This window comes from Stomoxys calcitrans, chromosome 2 (genome assembly GCF_963082655.1).
Source record: "Stomoxys calcitrans chromosome 2, idStoCalc2.1, whole genome shotgun sequence".
Lineage (NCBI taxonomy): Eukaryota > Metazoa > Arthropoda > Insecta > Diptera > Muscidae > Stomoxys > Stomoxys calcitrans.
The window spans coordinates 90029715-90045840 of NC_081553.1; the positions used below are offsets into that span (position 1 = coordinate 90029715).

General features: G+C 38.5%; 1 long non-coding RNA gene across 1 annotated transcript in view; it reads right to left on the reverse strand.

The window, feature by feature from the left end:
- Positions 1-15528, reverse strand: part of LOC106080582 (uncharacterized) — a 274430-nt gene extending 258902 nt beyond the window's left edge. Inside the window, exon 1 of the long non-coding RNA XR_001220236.2 lies at positions 15111-15528. This is a non-coding gene — a long non-coding RNA (uncharacterized LOC106080582). The remainder of the gene's footprint in view (positions 1-15110) is intronic.
- Positions 15529-16126: the final 598 nt, after the last annotated feature.

The following is a 16126-nucleotide window of genomic DNA, read 5'->3' on the forward strand; positions in this document are numbered from 1 at the left end:
CGATATTTGTATATAGCTACCAAAAAAAAAAACAATATTTTGTTCTACAAAATTGAACAATGACTTGTGCTTGTTAGACCACTCAATGTCCGTGCCGAATATTTCGATATAGCTGCTAAGGGGCATAAATTTTGAATTTTTCACAGGATTATGATGAAAAGTGGTTTGCATATATACCTGAGGTGGTGGGTATTCAAAGTTCGGCCCGGCCGAACTTAACGCCTTTTTACTTGTTTTCTCTTCCGCTTGTGAATCAAGTCGTCTTAAAGAGCTCTGTTCATATTCAAATGAGTGCTTTGTAGCCTATTCTAGTCGGGTTGGTATGTAAAGCAACATGATCCATTTGATAAATTTCTGAAGATTCTGGCGTACAGAAATCCGGTCAAATGATTTTAATCAACATCACACATTTTGACTTACTTTTGAAAGTTCTTTACTGCGTTATTCTTTGAATAGAAAGCATTGGGCGAAATGGTCTACAGCAAAACGATATCTTGCAATAGAATCTTAATTAATCAAAATGCTATATCTACAGCTTTCAAAACTTTTGCTCAAAGAGGTGTAGCACTGCCGTACACCGTTCGAACTCGGCTAAAAAAGGTGGCCACCTATCAATGACCTTAAACTTTAATCGGACAGCACTCACTGATATGTGGGAAGTTTGCCACTGTTCCAATGCAAAATTTGCATTTTTTGCTTAAAAATTTATGTTTATATGCTGACAAAGTTATAAATCCAAACATTGCAACAATTGTTTCCACACTCTATTAATCTTGCATTTGTGGCTCTTAAATCTCACCCCGTCAAAGAAAAAGGAAATTGCATTCATTCCATGTTGGCCAATCAATTAAAAATAGTGTCCCTTTTCTTTGTTAGTTGATGTGTGCAAAAGTTACTTTTAATGGCTTCCATAAAAGGATACCAAATAACTGCCTGGACTAATTCCAAGCAGCCATTGTCTTAAGATAAATGTCGGACAACAAATTTTTTTCTCTCCTTTGAGTAAGAAAAATTTACTGGGGTTGAAAGCAAAGAAATGGTAGTGGATGTGCCTATCTATGTATGTGTGGAATTCACACTGTAAATGTGTATTGACAGTACGAATATAACATGAGAAACTAGACAAAACGAAGAGGGGCAAATTTTGAGGCCTTGAGTCGACGGCACCCTAGATGAGAAATAAACAAGTAAAAGTGTGCTAAGTTCTAAAGGGCCTAACCTTGGAAAACCACCACCATAGATTCTGCTAAAAATTTATACAAACTAATTTTAGTTGAAGAGCATAATTTTATTCTACCTACTAAACTACTGTCAAACTAGCAAAAATTAAAGCTTCTAGGAACCGAATAAAGATAATCGAGAGACCGGTTTATATGGGAGCTATATGAGGTTATAGACTGATTTGGACCGTACTTGGCACAGTTGTTGGAAGTCAATTTCAGCCAAATCGGATAAAAATGGAGGCTTGTAAGGGCTCAAGAAATCTAATCGGGAGATCGGTTTAAATGGGAGCTATATCAGGTTATAGACCGATATGGAACGTACTCAGCACAGTTGTTGGAAGTCATAAGAGAACACTATGTGCAAAATTTCAGCCAAATCGGACAAAAATTGCGGCTTGTAGAGACTCACGAAGTCAAATCGGGAGATCGGTTTATATGGGAGCTATATCAGGTTATAGACCGATTTAGATCGTACTTGGCACAGATGTTGGAAGTCAAAACAGAACACTATGCGTAAAATTTCAGCCAAATCGGATGAAAATAGTTGGTTCCGGTGGCTCAAGAAGTCAAATCGGGAGATCGGTTTATATGGGAGCTATATCAGTTTCTTGACCGATTTAGACCATATTTGGCACAGTTTTTAGAAATAATAACACTATGTGCAAAATTTCAGCCAAATCGGACAAGAATTGCGGCTTCCAGGACTCAAGAAATCAAATCGGGGGATCGATTTATATGGGAGCTATATCTAAATCTGAACCGATATGGCCCATTTGCAATTCCCAATGACCTACATCTATGTTAAGTATCTATGCAAAATTTCAATTGGCTAGCTATACGCGTTCCAGCGTTATCGTGATTTCGACAGACGGACGGACGGACGACATGGCTAGATCGTCCCAGAATGCCGAGACGATCAAGAAAATATATTCTTTATGGGGTCCTATGTCAATATTTCGAGGTGTTACAAACGAAATGACTAGATTAGTATACCCCCATTCTATGATAATGGGTGTAATAAAAATACTTTAAAAATCAGCACAAACTAACTCGGTTAATATGGAGATTATTTTGGGTTCTTGACACTAGAACATTTTGACTTCTGGTGTCTAGGGCGTTAAAAGGCCAAATTGGTATTTATGCGGGGTTTAATCTTCCACCACATCGGGAAAAGTCTTAAGTTTCCAAGGGGGATTTAGGAAATCAATTTGTGGGATCTTCTTCTTAGGAGTCTTTCTATGCTGGTAAAAATCTTAATTTTATAAAAATTGCATAACAAAATTTTTAAGGGCCCTCAAATCGTCCGCCCCTGCTTAGCCCTTCCTAATCCTCTTAGTCATCCTTAAGTCATCATTTCAACATATATAAAAAGTTTATTTGCTTTCATTTCAACAAAAGTTCATTGGACTAATATATTCACTATTTCAATAACATCCAATAATTTAGTGTATCAAATTTATCCCTTCAATGGTCAAAGAATTGCCATGCAAAATGTATTTCAACACTTTAATGGCTAAATGGCATAGAAAGAAAAACACCACCAAGAAAGAAAGAAAGGGAATACATGAACAAAAAAAGTCAAATGGATATGTCAAATGGTAAATGAGCAAGATATTGATGCCACTTTATTATTGTCCACCAAAGAAACGCTACTATATTTCATCACTAATGGCACACAGACAGACAGCCAGCCAGCCTGCTAGCCAGCAAAATGAACAAAACTCTCTGGCAGACAATGGGTCAATGTCACCATAGACCATAATAATAAAGTCGTCGAGAGGCAAAACTCGCAAGCAGCCAAGTCTATCAGTTAAAGTCTATGGCAAGGAACAGGAGGACTACTACACATGCACAGCAGAGGAGAGCAACAAATGCATCATGCTTTCAATAAGGGCATTCTTACACAGTGTCAATAGACTTTCGAGTACTCACATGGAGAATGAATGTGATTTACAATGTAAATAACGAAGATTTACTACCTGAATTCAATATCTATTCCACACATGAATGGACTTTGGTAGCATAAATTACCAAAATTCCAAAGAAAACCAATATCGTAAATTTCAAATAAAAATTGCAATTACTAAACCATCAATCAATACCAAGTGGCAAAACAAAACAAAAAAATACAAAATTCTATGATATGGAAATGCAAATTTAGATACAAATGTAGATAAACGATTGTAATTTTGTAACCGGGTGAATTTTTTTTTATCTTTTTCAATCTAAAAGTGCAAAAATGCATAGTAGAAGTATTTGGAAATTTGCAATTCCAATGAAATTCTTTTAAAAGCTTTCCTAAACACACATAAATGTATGGTATGTAGATAAGTTTTGGTCAAGTTAGATTGTATTGGTGGTATACAAACAGAGTCATCAGTTCAAGCAATTTGGCAGTAAAATGATTAAGAGAAAGATGTAGAAATATTATGTAACCAGCAGAAGGCATAAAAAAACTACGTTGATTGGTTAGTTATTGTATTCTATTTGCTTATATTGCAATAAAGTGAAGACTTGATAAATTATCTTCAGGAAATTTCGCTAATATGTGATATTTTGTAAGACTTTGTATATCATTCTTGGATTTCATAGACATCGGTTGGGATATGGCGCTCATCAATACATCCTCAATTGATCTGCGACCCCATAACGTGTAAATATTATTGATTGCCTTGTAATTTAGAGTCGATGTGCTCCAACGTCTCATCATCTTCCCCGCAATCCCTACACATGCTATCACTTGTCGCACCGATTTTACATAAGTGAGCTGGTAGTCTTATGTGTATACCGTTATGATACCAATGGCTATGGAAAAAATTTGTCAACGCCGACTATATGAAAAATCCGCAATTACTTTTTGGGCAACCCAGTAGATCGTGAGAAGACGAGGCTATTACTGAAAGGGAGCAAGAAGGAGGTCATTCTTGCTCCCTTTCAGTAATAGCCTCGTCTTCTCACGATCTATTGGGTTGCCCAAAAAGTAATTGCGGATTTTTCATATAGTCGGCGTTGACAAATTTTTTCACAGCTTGTGACTCTATAATTGCATCCTTTCTTCTGTCAGTTATCAGCTATTACTTTTAGCTTGCTTTAGAAAAAAAGTGTAAAAAAAGTATATTGGATAAAAGTTCATTCTAAGTTTTATTAAAAATGCATTTACTTTCTTTTAAAAAATCCGCAATTACTTTTTGGGCAACCCAATAGATCACCCCATAGGATTTTCGCCGTCCTACGGACCGTTTCACTGTACCACAAATTGCATGAGCATTCGTCGCCCACTCCCTTAACTCGCACTGCGTCGACCCGAAAGGCTTCGGGTTAACCAAGTTTATTGACGGCAGTCCTGTGGCCTTCACCGCCAAATCGTTTGCCCTTTCATTTCCCTTACTCCGTTATGGCCCGGCAACCAAACTATGAGGATTTTGCCATCCTCCGAGAAGGCGTTAATCTCCATCTTATACTGCAACACTGTTCGTGACATTACCGTCCTGCTTGTTATTGCCCTTATGGCAATTTTACTGTCGGTAAAGATGTTCACACTCGACGTCCTAGCGTTAGCGCCACACCACCTCACGCATTCCTTCATCGTCCTCTTCGCCTGCAGGACCGTTTTATGGTCAGGCAGTCTAAAACAGATCTCAGTCCCTGGGTTCTCAATGTATACCCCCACCAGCCCCACTCTGTCCTCTAGCTTTGATCCATCCGTGTAACATGATCTTCCAGATGGCAAAACTAGGGTTCCGTCAATCCAAGACTGTGCCGATGGCAGCAGTGCCTCGCAGTCAACTTCAAGGCTCATCTCTGGTATCCGATCGGAAACCTCTCCCCTTCCTTCCAGGTTTCCTATCGTGGCCTCGATTATACAGTGAGCTGCTCTCATGCTCAATCCATTCTCCCATCTCCTTAAGTCTCATAGCCACAGTGGCTGCCTCACATTTAATCTGTATGTCAATGGGTCGGATATCTAAAATAGTCTGCAGTGCCCTAGTGGGCGTGGTTCTTATCGCTCCGCCTATGCCAAGACAACATGTTCTCTGAACTTGTTGTATGGTCCTAATGTTGCACTTTTTCTCCATAGCAGTCCACCAAACTACTGAGGCGTAAGTAAGTATTGGTCTAATCACGCTCCTGTAGACCCAGTGGACTATCACGGATTCGAGCCTACGGCCCGTCTACATAGTGCCCAATATCTGTGAGCCATCTCAGTACGCTCCTGAATGTGACACTTCCAATTCAGTTTACTGTCCAAGATCACACCTAAGTATTTGACCTTGTCAGATATCGAAATCGTCTTATTGAGGAAACGTGGTGCATTAAATTGGCCCACCTTCGTCTTCCTTCATATTTCAGTCTTCTCCGGGTTAACATTGAGACCTCTGGGTCTAGCCCAGTCATATGGCATATGCAAAACCCTTTCGGCCCTGTGCCATTTTCTCCCGTATATCCCCCGTAGTGCCATGGGATACACAATTTGACCACCTTTTCCTTAGCATATGGTTTATCCAGTCTCTAAGGACCGGGTCCACCCGGTACTGGTCTAAGGATTGGATCAATGTGTCGGTCCGCACATTGTTAAAAGCCTCCTCGATGTCAATGCATAACGCCAGTGTTGAGTTTTGGCATCGAAGGATTCTTCTATTTTATTCACAAGCTCGTGCTGGGCAGTCTCCAACGACCTTCCCTTGACATAGGCATACTGTTTGTATTTGAGCAGTTCGCTCGATGTCCTACTCTTTATGATGGTGTCCACAATACGTTCCATGGTTTTGAGTAGAAAGGACGTAAGGCTTATGGGTCTGTAGGCCTTTATTGTCGCATAACTTACCTTGCAGGGCTTGGGTATAAACAACACCCTTGCCTCCTGTCAGGCTTTCGGAGTATATGCAAGTCCTAGGCACTATTTTATTATAACTCTACTACTATATCCATAGTAATATCTAAATAGGAGCTGGTCTCGATCATATTATATTCAGGTCCCGGGCATTCTATACAAGTAACAAGAAATCCGCTTTTTATGGGATTAAGACCCAAAATTATAAGTTCGGTCTATATTCCGGCTATATCTGTATAGTCTGATCTGTTTCATATTTGGGTCAAACATCGGGAGGCTTAAAATAACTCACTTTTTCAAATTTCAACGATATCGGGTAATAAATTCAACTTTTTTGGGGCTACCCTTTATCGGCAGTTATGTCTATATGGCTGCTATATCCAAATATAGTCCAATCTGAACCATATTTGGTTCGTATGTCGAATTTAAAATTTCAGCGAAATGGGATAAAAAAATAAAGCATTTATGGACTTCAGACCCTTTATCGGAAGATCGGTCTATATGGCAACTATATCCAACTATAGTCCGATCTGAACCATATTTACGTCGGATGTCGGGAGGCTTAAAATAACTCACTGTTTCAAATTTCAGCGAAATCGGGTAATAAATAAAGCTTTTATAGGCTTCAGACCCTTTTTCGGGAGATCGATCTATATGGCAGCTATATCCAACTATAGCCTACAGATCTGAACCATATTTGGGTCGTATATAAGGAGTTCTAAAACTAATCACCATTTCATGTTTCAGCGAAATCGGATAAAAACATAAATCATTTATGGGCTTCAGACCCCTTATCGGGAGATCGGTCAATATGGCACCTATATCCAAATATAGTCCGATCTGAACCAAATTTGGGTCGTATAATGGGAGTTCTAAAACTAATCACCATTTCAAATTTCAGAGAAATCGAATAAAAAATGAAGCATTTATGGGCTTCAGAACCTTTATCGGGACATCGGTCTATATGGCAGCAATATCCAAATATAGTCCGATCTGAACCATGTTGGGTCGTATATTGGGAGTCCTAAAGCTAATCACCATTTCAAGTTTCAGCGAAATCGGATAAAAAATAAAGCATTTATGGGCTTCGGAGCCTTTATCGGGAAATCGGTCTATAAGGCAGCTATATCCAAATATAGTCCGATCTGAACCATATTTGGTTCATATTTCGGAAGGTCTAAAACTACTCACCATTTCAAATTTCAGCGAAATCGGATAAAAAATAAAGCATTTATGGGCTTCAGACCTATAATCGGGAAATCGGTCTATATGGCAGCTATATCCAACTATAGTCCGATCTGAACCATATTAAGGTCGGATGTCAGGAGGCTTAAAATAACTTAATGTTTCAAATTTCAGCGAAATTGGGTAATAGATAAAGCTTTTATGGGCTTCAGACCCTTATCGGGAGATCGGTCTATATGGCAGCTATATCCAACTATAGTCCGATCTGAACCATATTTGGGTCGTATATCGAGAGGCCTAAAACAACTCACCATTTAAATTTCAGCGAAATCAAGAAGCCAAATCGGGAGATCGGTTTATATGGGAGCTATATCCAAACCTGAACCGATATGGCCCATTTGCAATCCCCAATGACCTACATTAATATTAAGTATCTGTGCAAAATTTCAAGCATCTAGCTATGCGCATTCGACCGCTATCGTGATTTCGACAGACGGACGGACGGACATGGCTAGTTCGACTCAGGATGTCAAGATGATCAAGAATATAAATACTTTATGTGGTCCTAGCTCAATATTTCGAGGTGCCACAAACGAAATGGCTAGATTAGCACACTCCCATCCTATGGTAGTGGGTATACAAAAGGTAAATATCTCTGTATTGGCTGTTTGACGAGTTCCCCAGGTTACCTTATCCAAATATTTTAAGGAAATTCGACGCACCCACCTCTAAGACCTAACGTTTTTAAAAACTTAGGTAAGGGAGAAGGATTTGCCTCCCACATGACATTCTATACCATCTGTGGAGTTTAAGTATAAAATATTTTTTATGTACCAAAGCTAAAAGTTTAAATTTCATAAAAAAAAAACTTTTTAAATTAAGATTTAGATGGCCTTTAGATACAATTCATATTTTTTATTGGTTTGCAATACCATTAAACGAAATGTGGTTGTCTTAGCAACCCATTAGGCATTTGCCCTTTTTTATCTTTGACCTTTTTTCAATTTTGCCCTTTAGGAAAAAAAACCCCTAACATCTTCCCAACCCATTCCAAATATGGCAAAAAAAAACAATTAACACAGCTGACCTCTTTGCCATCCTCTTAAGTAGCTTCTCTTTTAAGGTTGCTTATATGGTTTTCTGGGATTTAGACATGACCTTAGAGAAGTCAAAAAGTCAAATTATTAACAAGCTACTATTATTCCGCCAAGTGTGACTTGAGTTTGTGTACGCTAAACGTAACCGTAAAGCCCCAAACCTAGAAACAAGGACATTTCCAAGCTTAAGGGTAAGCAATTTCAATTCCAAAGAAAGAGAAAAAATAAAACAACAAGACAAAAAGCCCCCTTCCTCCCTCAAACAATAGTCAAACACACAACGTAGCATGACAACGACAACATGAACTTGTATAAAATGTTAATGCGCTTTGCAAAACAGACATGCACTCACACCACTCACTCTCCAGTGAGCTTAGCCAGGGAGAAGGCGCCATAGACAATCGCATTTTTCATTTAAATAAGAAGAAAATCACTTGAGAAAAAAAAATAGCTCAGCACTCACTGGCACACATATGCCGAGATTTTACTTTTCTTTAAATTGTTGGTGCTAGCTGGGATGGTTGTTTCATTCATTCTCTCATTCATCCATTCATTCATTCATTTATTTATTCAGTCTCCCATTCTTCAGCCGCCCATTCACAGAAAAAATACCATTTCAATTTGTCACTTCCGTTTCCGCTTGTTTGCCTGCACTCAGCAAAGCAGTTACCCTCTGCTAGTCAAACTTATTCACCCTACTCTCGTACTCTCTAATTTACTCACATAGCATTCCACAGACACACGCACACACACACATATACCCACTCGTTTATAAACACAGTGTTATTATGACAAAATTAAAGCACAACGGTCGTTGGGTCGTTCCGCTACATGTATGTGAGTGTGGGTGTGTGTGTGTGTGTAGTATAATGTTTTGAATCAGACTAGCACACTGGATTACAAAGTTGTTTAAAAAAAGTTGGGCGGATGAGACCTATTTATACACTCATCCCTTGAGATAACACGGAAAATAAACGAAAGTTAAATGTCTTTGGTTTAAAATATAAATAAAGCTTTTGAGAATTTTTTAATTTTTTTATGTAGGAATTATTGTTTTAAGGACCATATTTGAAACGCAAATTATTCGAAGCACACTCAGAGAAAAAACTAAAAAGGTAAAGTAAAATCAAATCATATAATGTAGCGTGTATAAAAATGTAGCGTGACTGGCTGATTACTCACTGACTGATCATAGCCCAGTCCAAACTTCTTAAGCTAGAATCATGCAATTCTGCACGAATGTTGGTTGTGGATCACAGGCATGGGATAAGGCTCGATTTGGTGATATTCGTATGCTTAGGTACTAAAAAGTACGAAATGGTATATATTTGTCCAGCATGAACGGAAAGGGCTAGAATTATGTTCTTGGGCTCAAATGGAACAGCGTTTCGAAAAAATAAGGCTTGGTAAACAACAATTTGAAAATCGTACCGGAAGTGGGAGAAATAGTACGTTTAGTAGCGCAATTGGTACCATTTGGTGCTTTTTTGTAAATTGAACTAGAGCTCTGTATTTTGGAACTTAGGTACACTTTGGCAACCATAATTGTGTGACTAGAAACATTTTTGGAAATTTGTACATCTAGGTACTGGAAAAAGTACCAAAAAGGTACGAAATGTGTAAACTTTGTATAGAACGGAAGGATAGAGGTAGAATTTTGAAATTTGACTTAAAAGACTTCTGGTGCAAAAAGATAACGGTGAAAAGAAAAAATGGACTAGAGCTGGTAACGCCAAAAAACGTACGCTTAGTACCGCAATTGGTACCATTTGGTACTTTCTTTACAGATGGAACTAGAAGTCGTAAATTTGGCATCCAGGTACAACTGGGAAAAATATAATGGGTGACTATGAGCTTTTTACAATTCGTACATTTTGGTATCAAAATTGGTACCATTTTGTACTTTTTGTGCAGATGCAGCTAGAGGTCTGAAATTTTGAATGCAGATAAAACTTAGAAATATATGATGGGCGACTATTTTTTCACAATTCGAGCATTTTGGAACCAAAATTGGTGCTATTTGGTACTTTCTTTATAGTTGGAGCTAGTGGTCCGAAATTTGACTTGAAGGTACAACTAAGAAAGAAATGATTGACAACTAAATGATCTATACAAATTTCGTACATTTTGGTATTAAAATTGGTACCTTTTTGTACTTTCTGTTCAGAAAGAGCTAGAGGTCTGAAATTTGGCACGTAGGTACAACTAAGAAATATATAATGGCTGGCTAAATGATCTATTCACTATTCGCACGTTTTGGTACCAAAACTGGTACCATTTGGTACTTGGTTCATAGATGGAGCTAGAGGTCTAAAATGATTGGTGACTTAATGATCTAATAAAAAATGCATACATTTTGGTACGAAAATTGATGCCGCTTGGTACTTTCTTTACCGATAAGCTTGAGGTTTGAAATTTGGCATGCAGGTACAACTAGGGAAAATATGACAGGTTATTAAATAATCCATTAACAACTCTTACATTTTGGTACCATTTGGTACTTTCTTTACAGATGGAGCTAAAGGTCTGAAATTTGACATTTATTGTAGGTTTAAGAAGTAAATATATGATGGGTGATGAGGGTCAAAATTCGTACATTTTTGGTACTAAAAAGTGCCAAATAGTACGAAATAGCTTATCTTCGTCAACAGCCAACGGGGACTGCTAAAATTAAGCAAATTGGCAAATATTATCTAAGCCTTGACAAAAATATGACATGTGAAAGAAAACGTACTAATTGTGGAGTAATTGGTACCTTTAAAGAATATATTGGGCAAGTAGAAGGTATTTTTTTTTTCATACATTTAGGTACTCAAACGTACAAAATGGTATTGTCTTAACGGAGTAAACTAAAGCTCTTCAAAATTGGGCTAAAGCACAACTTGACTATAAATTTTGTGTGGCCAGAAGATTATTCAAAGTCGTGCATTTAGGTACTAAAATGTACAAAATGGTACATTTTTTACAAATTGTGCTAATGCACTCAAAATTAGGTTACATCTTGACAGTAAATATTTAGATTACTTAGGTTAGAAGATTAGTTTTTAAAACATACAAAATGGTACTTTCTTTACAGAGTGTTCTTAAGCTCTCAAAATTGGGATACAGCTACCCTTTGACTATAAATTTTGGGCGAGCAGAAGTTTTTTTTTGTTCAATGTAGTATTAAATTGAGTGCATCAGATGGTGTCGTCCTCAGTGCGGCTGTGATGTAAAAACAAGCCATCCTTGGGATCCGGTTTACTATTGAACAGTAGGCGGACTTTTGAAGCGCCGTCCACCAGACCACAACACCATATAGCATTAAAGGTCTGACAACTGCAGTATATACCCAATGCAATGCAACACGCGATCTAAACTCGCAACTTTTGCCAATGGCTCACTTGCAGGTGTATAGGGAAGTCTATATAACTTTTGTTACCAGGGATATCGTAGTTCCAATCGGTTCTATCAGGAATAGAGGTACAGTAATTTTTTATCAAAAAGTGGCTCAGGTAGGGTGTAATTCACACTGCCTTGAACATCGGATATTGTATCAAGGATAACATAGAGTCAGTAGCCGCCACATGATCAATAAGAAAGCTTTCTTAACCTCACGGAAGTGGTCGCTGCAAATTGGGTAGCCACAATGTCCAGAGGCATAAGATGTAGCATCAAATTGAGTGCATCAGACGGCGTCGTCCTCAGTGCGGCTGTGATTTAAAAACAAGACATCCTTTGGATCCAGTTAAGTATTGAGCAGTAGGTGGACTCTTGAAGCGCCGTCCACCAGACCACAACACCATATAGTATTAAAGGTCTGACAACTGCAGTATATACCCAATGCATGACACGCGATCTAAACTCGCAACTTTTGCCAATGGCTCCCTTGCAGGTGTATAGAGAAGTCTATATAACTTCTGTTACCAGGAATATCGTAGTTCCAGTCGGTTCTATCAGGACAGTAATTTTTATCAAAAAGTGGCTCAGGTAGGGTGTAATTCACACTGCCTTGAACATCGGATATTGTATCAAGGATAACATAGAGTCAGTAGCCGCCACATGACAAATGAGAAAGTTGACTTAACCTCACGGCAGTGGTCGCTGCAAATTGGGAAGCCACAATGTCCAGAGGCAATGGTGTCGTCCTCAGTGCGGCTGTGATGCAAAAAACAAGCCATCCTTTGGATCCAGTTAAGTATTGAGCAGTAGGTGGACTCTTGAAGCACCGTCCACCAGACCACTACACCATATATCATTATAGGTCCGACAACTGCAGTATATACATGACACGCGGTCTAAACCCCTAACGTTTCCCAAATTCACCTCTCTTGCAGGTGAATGGGGCAAAATTTCCAAAATTTTTGATTTAAAATTCAATTTCCTGTCCAGCAAAACACCCAGGTTTTTTTGCGCTTCTGTAAATGGAAAATTCTCTCCATTGTAGGCAACTTGTATCTCCTGCTGAAAAGAACTACTTCTGTCTTGCACGGATTTATACCTAGACTACTTTCGGTAGCCCACCTAAAAGCTGCAGTTGTTATTCAATTTGACTGATATATCGGTGTGTAACCGGATACAGCTCTCATATAAACTGATTACCCGATTTGATATCTTTAGCCCCTGGATGTCGCAATTGTTATCCTATTTGGCTAAAATTTTACGCTGAGATCTCTGCCTCGATTTCCAACAAACTTGCTAAATGCGGTCCAAATCGGTCTGTATCCTGATATAGCTCCGAAAAGAAGTCATCTCACGATTTGACGTCTTAAGCCTCTGGAAACCATAATTGTTGTCCGATTTGGCTGAAATTTTCCACAATGTGGTTTAATATGACTTACAACATCCATGCCAAGAACGTTCCAAATCGCTCTTTAATCTGATCTAGCTCCCATTTAGACCGATCCTTCGGATTAATCTTCTAGAGTCCCTGCTAGCTTGAAATTTTGCCTGCAGAATTTGCAAAATTGCAACTCTTGCCCATGAACAGACCACTAAGGAACAGCGGCAAACTTCTCACATATCAATGAGTGCAGTCTGATTCAAGTTTAAGCTCTATGATAGGGGGCCTCCTTTTTATGGCCAAGTCCGAACGGCGTACCGCAGTGCGACACCTCTTTGGAAAGAAGTTTTACATGCATAGAACCTCACAAATGTTGCCAGGAGGGGAAAAATTTGTATACCCTCCACCATAAGATGGGGGGTATACTAATTTCGTCATTCTGTTTGTAACTACTCGAAATATTCGTCTTAGACCCCATAAAGTATATATATTCTTGATCGTCGTGACATTTTATGTCGATATAGCCATGTCCGTCCGTCCGTCCGTCTGTCTGTCGAAAGCACGCTAACTTCCGAAGGAGTAAAGCTAACCGCTTGAAATTTTGTACAAATACTTCTTATTAGTGTAGGTCGGTTGGTATTGTAAATGGGCCATATCGGTCCATGTTTTGATATAGCTGTCATATAAACTGATCTTGGGTCTTGACTTCTTGAGCCTCTAGAGGGCGCAATTCTTATCCGATTGGAATGAAATTTCGCACGACGTATTTTGTAATGATATCCAACATCTGTGCCAAGAATGGTTCAAATCGGTCTATAACCTGATATAGCTGTCATATAAACCGATCTTGGGTCTTGACTTCTTGAGCCTCTAGAGAGCGCAATTCTTATCCGATTTGAATGAATTTTGGCACGACGTGTTTTGTTATGATATCCAACAACTGTGCCAAGTATGGTTTACATTGGTTAATAACCTGATATAGCTGTCATATAAACCGATCTTGGGTCTTGACTTCTTGAGCCTCTAGAGGGCGCAACTCTTATCCGATCTGAATGAATTTTGGCACGGATTCTCTCATGACCCTCAACATACGTATTTATTATGGTCTGAATCGGTCCATAGCCCGATACAGCTCCCATATAAATCGATCTCTCTATTTTACTTCTTGAGCCCCCAAAGGGCTCAATTCTTATTCGAATTGGCTGACATTTTACACAGGTCTCCAACATATAATTTAATCGTGGTCCAAACCGGACCATATCTTGATATCGCTCTAAAAGCAGAGCAAATCTTTTCTTATATCCTGTTTTGCCTAAGAAGAGATGCCGGGAAAAGAACTCGACAAATGCGATCCATGGTGGAGGGTATATAAGATTCGGCCCGGCCGAACTTAGCACGCTTTTACTTTTTTCTGATGGTCTCGCTATGGTTCGAACCCAGGCGTTCAGCGTCATAGGCGTACATGCTAACCTCTGCGCATCATTGCCTGCAGAATTTGGCTAAGTTTGACATTTTTAGCAGAATCCACATTGGTGGATTTCCAAGATTTCGCTCGGCCGAACTTAGCACTTTTTCACTTTTTTTCTTTGATTAACCATGATGGACCTACACAATTTATTATGGATGGTTACTAAATCCTTTGGTTACCACTTCCGATAACCTTCCTGTCTGACGCTATTCATGGTCCAACAATTGTGTTTTTGTTTCTACCCCCAAAGCGAAAAACCATAAAATTTAATTTATCGTTACCAGGTTCCGGTCTTTAACCAAAATCCTCCAGGGCAAAATGAAAACAGAAGCCAGAAAAACGGAATGTTTGCACAATTCAACCCGTAATTCTTCAATTAAAAGTTTTAAGCAATTTATCAAAAATTGTTTTTGCTATGCATTGCAAACTTAGTTAAAGCCAAAGAAAAGGAGAGAGAGAAAGAAATTCAACATTTCAATGTGTGTCTTTCTTCTTGTTTTGCATCTCTATGCTAAATTTGTCCTCTCTTTGTCCTTGCACTTACAACATAACGTACAGTAGTAGAAGCCTGCTAACGATAAGATGAACGTTGAACTGCAGCAGCAGTTAGAACAGCTGTTGAGGAGTTGGGGAGAAGGAGGAGAAGGTCTTTCTATCCCGTCCTTGGTGAATTTAGTTTTTTTGGTTTTTGTAGGAAGCTTAGTTTGACGTGCTAGGCAATGTAATCTCCCTTTTTTCGCCCTTACCAAGGCCGGCCCGTTGTTAGGTGTTAATGCGTGCTTTTTTTTATTTTATTGCAATGTAATGAAAAGGACTTTGGAGCCCATTTATTTTCTGCAGAATGTGTTATAGAAAGTATGCACTTTTAATTTCATTTCCTTTTCCGGTTGCTTGCACTTGCTGGGAGCAATTTCTTTCACTTTCACTTTGATTTCAATTTAATTAATTTTTGCTTAATGAAAGCCGTTACTTTTTGTGAATTAAAAATATTTTTGCAGCACTTTAATTAAAAAATTTAAAAATAAATTATTTTAATAGGTTTAATTGGATGTTTCCCTTATGGCCCTTTTTCAAAACACTTTACTTTTCTTATCGTTAAAATTTTATGCCAACACTGATTGCCATTGAATTGTCGAATTCTTCGACCTTCTTACACACTTTGTAACATTTTCTAAATTCTCATCAACACTTCTTTTGTTGTTCTCATTTCTATTTCAAAAAAATACAAAAACAATAACGAACGGACACCAAACACTCCCAACGAATTTCTATCTGAAACATTTGGTTTGTTGTTGTTGTTATCACTTTGATTATGGTTTTGATTTATTTCTCTAGGAACTCACACAAACAAACACACGCACACATTCACTTAAACACACATTGTGCATTCGTACATACACACAGACACACATTCATTTGAGGGCGCGAGAGTAAAGAAAAGCTTGTCGTCGCTTGTGGCTAGACTATCCGTTTCCGTTGAAAGTCCCGTCGTGACTGAACTTGTTTTGGATTGTGCCATCGTTTCTATGTCCTTTCGGAAATGGCATTTTACCGCACACG